We start from the raw sequence: 13753 nt of genomic DNA on the forward strand, positions 1-13753 counted from the left end.
GCTATCCACAGATACATACTGTCTTGAATGTACCGATTTTAGACCAACATTAATACTAAGTTAGTTGCTACATGAAATTCCATTAGCACTAATATGCACAAGCAGCAAATTTAGCATTTCAGTAATTGTTCAACCTATACACCAGCTACTAAATAACAAGAAGTTTAACATTCAGTTGCGTCAATAGTACAAACACTTTCTCTACTGCCACCTTGTCATGAAGGTCAGTTCTAATGTCATCTACAACCGGTTCTCTCTACGGCATGTTCATAATTGACATATTTAGATAATTCCTACCTGATGGTCTTGATGAGGTCAGAGAGGTAAGTCAGGAGATTTAGTTTCATGAGGCTATGGCAAAGATCCTCGATACACAACTCATGCGTTACAACCTGTTGAATCTCAAGACTATGGGCTTTCAGGGCATAGATGAAATACAAAAAAATTGACAAAGTAAAAGAATGTCTTCATGGTACCCGGTGAGAGAAGGCATCTAAGAGCACATGGTAGCTGTGTGACAGGAGTGATCCTATCATGTAGGCAATGAATACACAAGGGTGTGGAATTCATATAGCCCGACGCCCAACACACATTGCTTGGGGACAAGGACAACAAGTTTTCATGTTTTTGTCCTTGGGACAAGTAGGACCTAGCCCCTGCAGCACAAACCCTTTGGTTGCCAGTTTACAAGGAAGGGAACTGTCTGCAGTTAAGGTAATAGTGTGTCTCTATGTTAATGCTGTTCAAACTTGTATTTATGGTTCATTAATGCAAAGACTTTATTATTAGGGTGAGTGTTCTAAATCCATTTTGTAAGCTTGGACTGCACCGCTGACAGTGGTTTTAGTACAAAAAATGAGTACACACGTTTGAACAGTTTAACAATAATATGATATGTATAATGCTCCCAGAATGCGCTCTTATTAGATGCAGATGCTTTCCGAAAAAAATGCAACGAGGAGAAAAACGTTTTTGCGAACTTTGTGTAAGTTTACGTACCATTTCTTTGAAGCATCATTTGGTAAAATCGGTTGATGTATGCTAGTATTTCCTAAAAAATATTCATAATGGAGAATCAGTGTAGCCAGTTTCAACTTCATTATGGGAAACATGACAATAAACAAGCTTTGGCAAAGCCAACCAATCGGAAATTGAAGGTCAATATTTGGGTTTTGTCAAGCAGCTGCTTGCTTTCGTGGAGACGTAGATTACTAAGAGGTGTTTAGTCCTTTTATATGTTGCATTATCCAAATGATACATTATCCAAATGATCCATTATAGCTCTCTGTTCCCACATCCTAGGTGTGAACGTACCTTCAGCACTGATCTGCAGGACCTTACAAGTGGTTAAGTCAGTGGAATGGCAGTCATTAAAGTTTAAAATTACCTTCAAAATGGACCTTGGATGCACTTGCTGAACACATAGGACACAAAGGATCTTCGATAGAGAGTGCCTACATTTTGCGTACTAACCGTGGAGAAATAAGGGCAAAAAACACTGAACTCAGCGCAATATGATTATTGGACTCGAATAGTGGATCTAGTTTGCTCAGGCCTAAGTTTTGATCAAAGTTTGCTAATGATGGTCTGGCCGACCGTAAAGTACATTAAGGTCATCCATAAAACGATCCTAAACTAGGTTTCTTTTTACTTGACTTCTTGTAAGCCATAAGAGGTGCTAAATGTACTCCAAAAGCCACATCCGAGTTGCATCTTGGTTAAGCGTAAGGGATAGTCAACAGTCTACAGATCCCCTTTATCATGCAGTGTATGGATGAGATGTTACATTAGCATCATATCAAAAACCTCTTCCATTTAATTTTCTAGTATTATGTCCCCTAGCCTCTCAGAGTATTTCATATATTCAGGTGGGTGTTTAAAGTATCCTAATTCCAGGACCAGTTAATTTCAAGACTAGGTTCTCCTAAGTAATTGCTCCCTTCCGAGAAGACTAGGGTAGACTCTAATCTTTATGACTATGTCAAGTTATTCGGCTAAATATGCTGAAGGGTGGGCACACTTTCCTGAGCCACGTCTGAATCAGTGGGTTTTTGTCAGGGATTCACTGGTAGCCACTATCCTTGCCGCTAGGGAATCGAGCTGGTGGCCTTTGCCTACACACCTGTGGTTCTCTTCGTGCCAACTTTGTCATTCCGCGCTCTCATCCACACTTTAAAAGCTTGCCCCTACGTGGCCTTCTGCGCACACTTTCAGTTCATCATGGTCTAGGTTATGTATAGAGCGACACCTTAGGTCACCTTTTGGGTAGAACGTTAGGGGGATCTCTGCATCTACATATGGTGGTTTATGCTTTAATCTGACCTCTGTCTTAGATTTATACCAAAAACAAAGTTCCAAATAGGACACATAGAAGACAGTCATATTGATTAAACATGGATATGCCAATTTAAAATATCAGATTTCTGAGCTGTAACATACACATACATATTACTGGTAGCAGATAATGATGCCAGGTCCACCATGTCAAGTCCCTGCAACATTATAAACTTGCTTGTGCTGTGGTTTCTGTAACCTGCCTTTTCAAATTCTCTTACTGACTACCTCAAAACTCCACATTTCTGTTTCCATTTATTCTTATATCTACCCACTTTCCTTTTTTAAGAACCTTGCATCTCATCATCTGACCTCTCTGTGCTCTACCTAGCTTCTTGACCTTTTCTAAAGCTTGCAAACACTGGAGTGCCATATCCCTTAGTGTTCACTCTGCCCAGGATACACAAAATAACTGTTTTTCCTTTCAGGAAGATCCCCCTCTCTTTATTTTTGCCCAATTTTTGTTCTGCTTTAAAGGAATATGATCTAATATACTGTTTTAACTTTGTACAGTGCTTTGGAGAAGACACTTAATAAATTCTATAAAAAAGGTCCCTTACATTTTCTACATACATTGCTACTGGATGATCTGAAAGGAGGCACATTTTCCATTCTGGTCATTGTGTAATTTGCCTGATTGGCTCATTTGTAATGAGGTAAAGTACTAATATACAAAATAGAATAAAAAAATAAAATAAAAAATAAAAATAAAAATAAAAAAAAACACACCTCTATACTACTATTTAGACTGCTCATTATACAGTTTACCATCGACAAAACTCAGTTACCTTGTCTGTGTATCATGATCTCAAAGAGCCATTTCGATTTCAGTTAGACAACACTCAAATAGCCCTTCCTTGCAAAAAAAAAAAAAAAAAAAAAAAAATCAAGCTTGTACAACAAAGTTTGCCTTGTACAACAAAGTTGCTGCAGCAGATCCTGTGTGGCTGAATCAGACACCTGCCAGCCACCTCCCCGTTTCCTCAGTTTTAGATATACTATAAATGCCACTTCGACCTCCATCAGTGTAAATGGGATGCATTCCTAGTTATATGATCACTTCAGGGCCCAGATAAAACCTCAATCTGGTTCTCAAACAACTAATGAATCCATTCTTTGAACACGTGCATAAGGCAGGTCTTCTACTTCTTGCCTAAAAACATCCTTCCTGGGAGCCATAACACTACTGCGAAGGCTGAGTGAACTCCAGACAATAACAGTGTAGAAATCACACATCCAAGTACACAAGAATATTAATGAGAAAAAATTCCTTCCAAAAGGTGGTATCACACTTATGTACTACATACAAAATCAAGAAGGGAGATCAACTAGCTCTATTTCTTTTGCACTGGAGACTAAGGACTTGCCATTGCGTAAGGCAACTATATCAAGGTGGATAGTTTAGAAAATACAAAGATACTACACAGCAGCAGGTGTGACAGTCGATCATGGCAGAGGCCCATGCTACAAAGATGAAATGGGCAACACTGACCTTCATATCTAATCAATCAGTCCTTTTGGAGCACAGCTTATCACCCGTAAGGGTATCCAGCTGCTGGCAGGGATGTGGAATTCCTATCGCCCGACGCCCGGGACATCTTGTTTGGGGTCAAGGGCAACAAGTTTTTATGTTTACTTTGTCCTTGGGACAAGTAGGCCCAACCCCCTGCAGCACAAACCCTTTGGCTGCCTGTTTACAGAGAGTTGAACTCTCTGCAGTTGAGGTAATATGTTTCCAAAAGATAATGCTGTTCGAACTTGTATTTATGGTTCATTATTTGAAAGCCTTCATTATTAGGGTGCGTGCTGTAAATAAATGTTTTAAGGTCACACTTCACTACTGACGTTGGTTCCAGTACAAAAAAAAAAACGTGTACACACATTTTTGAAAAGTTTAGGCTAAGAGGCTAAGTATGCTCCCAGAATGCTCTCTGATTATATGCAAATGAAGTGTCATTTAGTAAAATGTGTTGATGCATGCTAATATTTCCCAAAAATATTTCTAATGGAAAAATCAGTGTAACCATTTACAACATGATTATGGGAAGCATGAAAATAAACAAACACTGACAAAGCCAACTGATCTGACATATTTTTATAAGTCTTTTAGTTTCATCAATGCGTGTCTTATTTTGACATGGCTTTTGTAACACTTTATTGTTGTGGGAGCTACCAGGCCCTCAACATTGTAACAAACATTGGCAAAAAAAAAAAAAAAAGTTTTTGAACTCTTAAAGCACACGTTGCCACCAGCGGCATAACAAAGGCCCCGCAGCCGCCCTCCAGGGGGGCCCGTCAGCACAGCACCTGCCCTGAGTGAGTCTGGAGAGGGGGCTCCTCCATGTTCTTTGCAAAGGGGCACCCTCCAGTTTCGTTACGTCACTGATTGCCACTGTAGTTCCTGACACTGAACAAAACTACTTTGTGTGGCAATATGCTCCTTGTGGAAGAGCAGAATGCGATCACTCACAGTAAAGCCAGCCGAAAGAGAGAGAAATAGAAGTTTAATAAAAACAAAATGTCTTTGTTAACACCAGACCAAATTAGGGACCAAGACCCACATGTAGGTAGCTTTTTGCATGTCGCAAACAGCGACTTTTGCGGTTTGCGACATGCAAAAAGCACATTGCGATGCAAAACCCAGTTTTGCGATTCAGTAACCTGGTTACCGAATCACAAAACAGGTTTGCGACTCGCAATTAGTAAGGGGTGTTCCCTTCCTAATTGCAACTCGCAGTGCAATGTAGGATTGTTTTGTGACCGCGAACGCGGGCGCAAACCAATCGCAGTTTGCACCCATTTCAAATGGGTGCTAACACTTTCGCAAAAGTGAAGGGATCTCCATGGGACCCCTTCCCCATTGTGAATGTCACTGTAAACATTTTTTCAGAGCAGGCAGTGGTCCTGCTCTGAAAAAATGAAACGAAAACGTTTCATTTTTCGTTTTTTGTTATGCATCTCGTTTTCCTTTAAGGAAAACGGGCTGCATTACAAAAAAAAACAAAAAAAACTGCTTTATTGAAAAGCAGTCACAGACATGGTGGTCTGCGATCTCCAGCAGGCCACCATTTGTGAGGGGGTCGCAAATTGCGACCCCCCCTTATGATTATTCATGATGTGGGCATTTGCAAAGCCCTTGCGAATCACAGATGGTGTCAAGGACATCCTACATTCAGATTTGCGACTCGCAATTTGCAGGTCACAAATCTGAACCTACCTACTTGTGGCACCTAATTCTTAAAGAAAGTCACAAAAGTGCACCCATGGTATATGTCGTACCCCTATAAAATATTTGTGAACTGGATTTTAGCGTGGGTAAATACGATGTGTAGATTTGCTCATGTGAAAATCTATTGAGCATCTGCAAGTTCATTTTCCCTCCAGCCACTTTCTTCCCAACCCTGGAAGAAGTTCTAATTCTGCCATTGTCAGGAGTAAATGTCCAACCTTTCTTATTATGGGAAAATATTAGAGAGAAGCTGGTAAAAATCTTTAAAACATGCAGGTTAGTAGGTTTGCAGACTCAAAGGCATTCCAGCCCTGGAACTATTGCTTACTGCTTCCTCCAGCCCCAGTATGCAGATCTGCAGAAAGGTGGCAAAATAAGGAAATTGCTACAGTAGGGATTGAAACTCCAAGTATTCAAGCCCTGGCATAATCAGAAAAGCTATTAATTGCTGCCATAATTTGTCGCCACACTACATGGCACCAAAGGGACAAGTAGATCTTTTTACAGGACAAGTAGATTTGAGAAGCAACCTGTCCCCTGGACAAGTAGATATTTTAATAAATTCCACACCCCTGTGCTGGGTTGTTAGGCTTAGTCGAAAAGCCAGGTCTTGTGTACCTTCCTGAAATCAGTGTGCAGAGGTGATGTTCGGAGGAGGGAGGGCGTTCCAGGAGCTGGTGGGAGAAGAGGAGTGACCTCTGATGAGGTTCCAGGGGATGTGGGGTGTTTGTGCGAGTAATGATGCCTGCATGGCTACTACATGGTCCTCAGTATGCACATTTTTCTAATAATTAATGTATCAACATCCAAGCAAACAAGTAGGCACAGAGAGCACTTGAACACCTGTTTGCAAATATTAACTAGTCCTCTACCCAGCCACCCACAGGGCAAGAGAATACAGCTATACAGTTAATGCACAGCATGTGAATCCAGAAAGATTCATACTGCACAGTGAAATGGTTACTTAACTGTAGGAGTAGTTTTCCAGATTGAAGACATTCTGCATTCATATGCGTCCCACCCCTGCCATTTCGCCACAAAACGAGTGTGGAGATTTGCCACAGGGAGGATGGACAATAAATCAAATAATGGAAACAAATTTGTAGATGGTGAGCATGCAGTGGAGCTGACACAATCAGGGAGAGGCACAGCATCAAATGGTGGCCAACAACCACTTCTCAAAATTAAAAAAAAAAGGAGAAATTTATAATAAAAAAAATAAAAAAATAAAAAGAAGAAGAAGAGGGTCAAGGATGCGGGGGTAGGGGGGGGGGTTTGGGATTGGGCTGTCAATTCCAGACCTAACAACTGTTGTGAGGACCTCCTGGACCACAGTTGGTTCCCCATTTTAGTAACTTCATTTAATATTTTACATGTTTCAGCTGCATGGCTTTTAGCATTGACATTTTACATGTTTTTTCTGCATGATATTCTTCTAGTAATATGCTGTACAAAGTGCTTGTTTAGTCAACTTTTCTCAACATGTAAACAGAACATTTTGTTCAAGGCTAGGAACAGTGTACACAATATCCTGGTTCTTGTGCTGCCTGTTCAGGAGACAGCTTCTAACATCCAGACAGCATTACATCAGAACTGTGCTTCTAGCACAGTGTGGGCTTATCATGTAAGTGATGCACTGACCCGGAAATGGCAGAGGGGCATTCCAAACGCGACCATCCTGGGACAAATGCTGTATCCGACATGCAGCTTTGCTGGTGCTAATCTTCTAGCATCTCGAGAGGATTGCAATCCACACTGCAGACTGTCATGACACTATCGCCAGGTTTAGGGCTAAGGATAATTAATGCCTTTGATCGGGTCTGGCAGAAAGGTGCACTTTCTCTGGTCTCAGTAGGGTCTAAGGGTTAGGTAGTGACCTCTAGGAACTCACCATGGTTGGATTATTCATGGTCTTTACTATGTTCATAATGCTGGTTAACCGGTTCTGTGCCCAGGACGTAATGGTTGCGTCCTGAGGCACAGTGCTGCTGTGCCCAGGACGTAACCATTACGTCCTGGTCACAGAGCCCAGAGGGAGCGCTAGCGCTCCCTCTGGGGGGGTTCCCCCCCACCCCCCCCAAGTCAGGGATGGAAGGGGAAGCCCTTCCCCTTCCACCCCCGACCCCCCCCGTGACGTCAGCGTGCGCTGATTTGTCACAGGGTCTCCCCCATCGCGCTGGAAGCTCTGCTTCCAGCGCGATTGAAAGAGAAATGCTCAGCATTTCTCTTTCAATCACGTGGGGGAGGCCCAGAGAGGCTTCAAAGGGAAGGAAATGTATTTCCTTCCCTTTGAAGAGGCTTCAAAGGGAAGGAAATGTATTTCCTTCCCTTTGAAGTCTCTCCCAGCGTTTCAAAAGCCGGATTGCTTGCAATCCGGCTTTTGAAACCCCACTAGACACTAGGGATTTTTTTTTTTTTTTTCTTTTTAATGGATATAAGGGAGCGACCCCTTTGGCAAGGGTCGCTCCCAGGGGTAGCATTTTTTTGGGAAGGCCTTTTCTGCCCCCCTGGCGGCAGAAACCTCTAGGCACCAGGGATCATTTTTTTTCTTTTTGTTTCGGTTCTTTTTTAGGTGGGGAGCGACCCCTTAGGCAAGGGTCGCTCCCCTAGGGGGCAAATTATATTTAGGCCATTTCGGCCCCCTTGGGGGCAGATTGGCCTATTCTGATGAGGCCAATCTGCCCCCAAGGGGGGCAGAAAACACTAGACATCAGGGATTTTTGTTTTGTTTTCGTGGCAAGGGTCGGGGGGGGGGTGTCATGGGGGGGATTAATTATTTTCGGCCATTTCTGGGGGGTAGATCAGCCTATTTTGATTAGGCCGATCTGCACCCAAGGGGGGCAGAAACCACTAGGCACCGGGGATTTTTTTTGTTTTACAGATGGGGAGCGACCCCGTGGACAAGGGTCGCTCCCCTGGAGGGTAAAATTGTATTTAGGCCATTCTGATCGGCCGATTTTTGCTGCGCCAATCTGCCACTAGAAACCACTAGGCACCGGGGATTTTTTTTTGGCACCATTGTCACGCAGGGGGAGGGGTGCAATTTATTTTAGGCCATTTCTGCCCCCCTGGGGACAGATTGGCCTATTGTTATTAGGCCGATCTGCCCCCGGGGGGGGGGGGGGCAGAAACCTCTAGGCGCCAGGGCAATAATTTTTTTTGTTTGTTTTTTTTTTTTTTTTAGATGGGGAGCCATTAGGCAAGGATCGCTCCCCTGGGGAGCAAATTGTATTTAGACCATTTCTGGGGGCAGATTGGGCCGATTTTAGGTCAATCTGCCCCCAAGGGGGCAGAAACCACTAGGCACCGGGGATTTTTTTTTTTTTTTTGGGCGCCAATTTCACACAGGGGGAGCGACCCTGTAGGCAAGGGTCGCTCCGGGGGTGGAGTGTGGGGGGGGGGGGGGGTTTGTGGGGGACAAATTTATTTTAGGCCATTGCTGCACCCCCTGGGGCCGGCTGAGCTAGAGGCCAAAATCCACAGGTAGGCACTGTTTTCTATGAAAAAATGTGATGTGTCCACGTTGTGTTTTGAGGCGTTTCCTGTCACGGGCGCTAGGCCTACCCACACAAGTGAGGTATCATTTTTATCAGGAGACTTGGGGGGGAACGCTGGGTGGAAGGAAATTTGTGGCTCCTCTCAGATTCCAGAACTTTCTGTCACCGAAATGTGAGGAAAACGTGTTTTTTTAGCCAAATTTTGAAGTTTGCAAAGGATTCTGGGGAACAGAACCTGGTCAGAGCCCCACAAGTCACCCCATCTTGGATTCCCCTAGGTCTCTAGTTTTCAAAAATGCACAGGTTTGGTAGGTTACCCTAGGTGCCGGCTGAGCTACAGGCCAAAATCTACAGGTAGGCACTTTGCAAAAAAACACCTCTGTTTTCTTTCAAAAAATGTGATGTGTCCACGTTGCGTTTTGGGGCGTTTCCGGTCACAGGCGCTATTTAGGCCTACCCACACAAGTGAGGTATAATTTTTTATCGGGAGACTTGGGGGGGAACATGGATTAGCAAAACAAGTGTTATTGCCCCTTGTCTTTCTCTAAATGTTTTCCTTCCAAATGTAAGAGAGTGTGTAAAAAAAGACATTTATTTGAGAAATTACCTCTAATTCACATGCTAGTATGGTCACCCCGGAATTCAGAGATGCGCAAATAACCACTGCTCCTCAACACCTTATCTTGTGTCCTTTTTGGAAATATAAAGAGTGAAAAATAGCTATCAAGAAAACCTTTGTATTTCAGCAAATGAATTGCTGTATACCTGGTATAGAATGAAAACGCACTGCAGGGTGCAGCTCATTTATTGGCTCTGGGTACCTAGGGTTCTTGATGAACCTACAAGCCCTATATATCCCCGCAACTAGAGAAGTCCAGCAGACATAACGGTATATTGCTTTCGAAAATCTGACATTGCAGGAAAAAGTTAGAGTAAAACGTAGAGAAAAATTGATGTTTTTTTCACCTCAATTTCAATATTTTTCTTTTTCAGTTATTTTCTGTAGGAACCCCTTGTAGGATCTAAACAAATGACCCCTTGCTGAATTCAGAATTTTGTCTACTTTTCAGAAATATTTAGGTTTCTGGGATCCAGCATTGGTTTCACGCCCATTTTTGTCACTGACTGGAAGGAGGCTGAAAGCACAAAAAAATTGTAAAAATGGGTTTTGTCCCAGTAAAATGCCAAATGTGTTGAAAAATTGGGTTTTCTGATTCAAGTCTGCCTGTTCCTGAAAGATGGGAAGCTGGTGATTTTAGCACCGCAAACCCTTTGTTGATGCCATTTTCAGGGGGAAAAAACACAAGCCTTCTTCTCCAGCCACTTTTTCCCATTTTTTTGAAAAAACAAAATTTTCACTGTATTTTGGCTAATTTTTTGGCCTCCTTCAAGGGAACCCACTAAGTCTGGGTACCTCTAGAATCCCTAGGATGCTGGAAAAAAACGACGCAAGTTTGGCGTGGGTAGCTTATGTGAACAAAAAGTTATGAGGGCCTAAGCGTGAACTGCCCCAAATAGCCAAAAAAAGGCTCGGCACAGGAGGTGAAAAGGCCTGGCAGCGAAGGGGTTAATTTGCATTGTTTCATCTGCCTAATTATTGCAGCTCATTTTCTTTAAGCAAGACTGAGACTGTTTCAATAAATGTATTGAAAACATCTCATATACTTCTTGTGTTCAAGCCTGGGCATGCATGAGTAATCTGACAAAAGGGTGAGCTCTGTTTCCATGACTTTCCTGGGGAGTCAGATTGTCATGTTCAGGTTGATGTAATCACCCTCCACCCTTGCCTTGTAGGTTCAGGGGATCGGATGAAGCACTGTGAGCTAGCCAGGAACTGGACTAACAGTTTCTGATGGTGTGGACGGACTCAGTCTCCTACATCCTGACGTTTTTGTTGTTATAAAATGGCACCCAACATATATAGGTCAGATACTTATTCAGTGGGTCTTCTGAGTAATTTTATCTTGTGTTCCCAAGGTGCCTTATTCACCCAATATGGAGACATCTGTGGTGTTGGGTGATAATATCCTCTTCAGCAGTATAGGAAGCACCTATATTTGTCAGTAGGTTGGTCAAGTTTGAACCTTAAAGGGATACCCCACTGTAGTATTTTTCCTCTCACTTCCATTCACAAAAATGGCAAAATCATTTAATATACCTGTCAATTGGAGACAGTACCTATTTCAAAATGGGCTAGCTAATGGGGGTGGAGATGTTACCTTCATGGTATAGGCACACAATTCGTACAAAACTGAAGTACTTTACTCATGGGTCTATGTTCCTGCAGTCAAAGCCAATACAAATACATTTCATACGTACTCTGTGGCCAACCCACTAGGTCAATACAGAGCATACCAACACATAGAATACCCTTAACATATCAGGAAATCGAAAATTGGTTGCAAGGTGCCCTACCACACGTTACAGACCACATTCAATTGGGTCCACTCAGCAATGACAGGGCTGCATGGCCAGTTCTAGCAGGCTACACACCATATCCAAATATAAAAACTAAGCAGCAGGCAATTTATGCCATTTACATAATCATTTATTGATATTATAGAGACATTTAACACAGTTTGTGACAAGCACCTTAACTGCTACTCAAGCTGCCCAACCACTATTGGCTATGCCTGAGATGAACCCAATGACCATTAATGCAATTATGGGTAAAGTACCCACTAGATGGGAGAAAATTCCATTCTGCATTGCTCAAAAACCTAACCTGCTTAAAGCAGTGTTTCCGCATACGGAACCCCAAGATAAACACATAATTCTCACAATGTGCTAGTTCCCTCAATTGATGCCTGTGCCACATGGGGTACAGTCTTTGCTGCAATACATACTATAACCTATGATACACCATCTCTTGCTGTTTTACCAGATGTGTTAAAACAAATTCAAAATTAATACGGGGCTGCCTAGGCCCTAGTCTTGAGAATGAAACCAATTGACAACTTTGCCACAGCCTCCTCTATTATTTTGGGAAATATTAAAAGGGAAGCAGCAGCACGGACTGTTTGCCAATGCCTCACACAGGTTTTATTAATAGATCAGGAACACACGTTGCCTAAAATCGTTGCGGAAACCTATACACCCTTAGGTCGCAGTAATCTAGGGGACAGAACAAATAAGCCACAACTTAAAGATATTCCTGAAAAGGCCAACACCATGCAAGCACCAGTGTCTTCTAAAAATTGCTGGGAAAAACAAAAATGATAAAAGATAATCATGGTGAGAATCTCTGCAGCCGGAGAGCTCTGAAAAACATTACAATTTATGGAACTATGATAATTTAAAAGGCCCCACAGGTATCCGTACATTAATACACACCCTTCTTGTCCCTTTCAGGACTCATCCAACAAACAGTCCGACAGCACAGGGAAGTCAGATTGCAGACAAGAATCTGTGAAATCGAAAAAGGGCTCACAAAGTTCATCTAACATCATCATAAAAAGAAGATTAACTTCCACAACAGAAACCCAAATTCACAAAGAAGGTGGTTGCGGGAATGTTGGCAAAATATGCCACGCATACCGAAAGCATTAGTTCAGAATATGACGCGGCAGTGACTTCGCTAGACAGTGCGGCAGAGGTCACATTCGTTCGCCAGAATCTTCATGAGTCTCTGGATGCAAAAGCAACCAGCGACTGCATTGAAATCAAAACCCCAGATAGGGAGTCACCCCTCCAGACAGTGTATAAATTCAATATACAGGTTGACGGGGACATAAAATACACAATTGAATTAATTTTCTGGAAAACACCAACACTTAGCTATGACAGTCTCCTGGCTGAAAAGGATTGACCACCGGAGTTAGTAAGAACCCTCCCAGAAGGGGAAGTTGTGATTTTACCATCTTTCTCTGTCCTTGTTCCTGAACAAGTCAAACAAGCTTATGATGCAGACTGGGCTCTTGCACAAGGCCCTGCGCTATACCGCAACCATGTGGGCTGGGATAAGGACTCACCTTATCATGTAAAACCCATACAGTCCAGCCTGCAACTGTAACCACAATACCAAATAAAACATGAAGCAAAAGTTCCAGTGAGCAAAATTCTCACAACCTGAGTACCAAGGAGTAATTGAACTCCGTATCTCCCATGAGTAACCCTTTATTTCCTGTAGCTTTGCCGGATCACTCATATAGATTAGTTTTAGACTACAGACACTTAAATAGCCAGACACACACATTTGCAATACAACTACCCTTGATATTTCTAATGTGTTTTTCTGCCAAAATACAGTGCCTGAAAGCAGGGATCTAACCGCTTTTTCTTTGCTCGGCTCTCAGTACCATTATTGCTGGCTCCCCCAGGGGTATACGAACAGTCTGGGACTGTTCTCTGCCCATGTAACATCAATACTGCAGGATATTGATCCTGAAGCATTGTCCTATACTGACAACATATAGCTTAAGGATGATGACTTAAACACTCATCTAGCCAGAGTAGATCGCATTGTTTTGGGATTTGTGGAGTATGGCTAAGAATTCAACTTTAAGAAAATAAAAATTGCCTCTCAGTGTCCGATTTCTAGTATACAAGTTATCAAATGAGGGGAAGAGACTGGCACCAAACTTCCTAGAGAAGTGTGCTTGATTACAAACACCATTAAAAAAATAAAATCTTTATGAGGATTCTTCAATGATGGCAGGACCTACATATCCCAGACTATGCACAACATACAAAA

The 13753-nt window shown here is 42.5% G+C and overlaps 1 protein-coding gene across 1 annotated transcript in view; it reads right to left on the reverse strand.

The window, feature by feature from the left end:
* REEP5 (receptor accessory protein 5) overlaps positions 1–13753 on the reverse strand; it is a 119647-nt gene that overhangs the window by 27173 nt on the left and 78721 nt on the right. The window lies entirely within an intron of this gene.

This window comes from Pleurodeles waltl, chromosome 1_1, assembly GCF_031143425.1.
Source record: "Pleurodeles waltl isolate 20211129_DDA chromosome 1_1, aPleWal1.hap1.20221129, whole genome shotgun sequence".
Classification (NCBI taxonomy): domain Eukaryota; kingdom Metazoa; phylum Chordata; class Amphibia; order Caudata; family Salamandridae; genus Pleurodeles; species Pleurodeles waltl.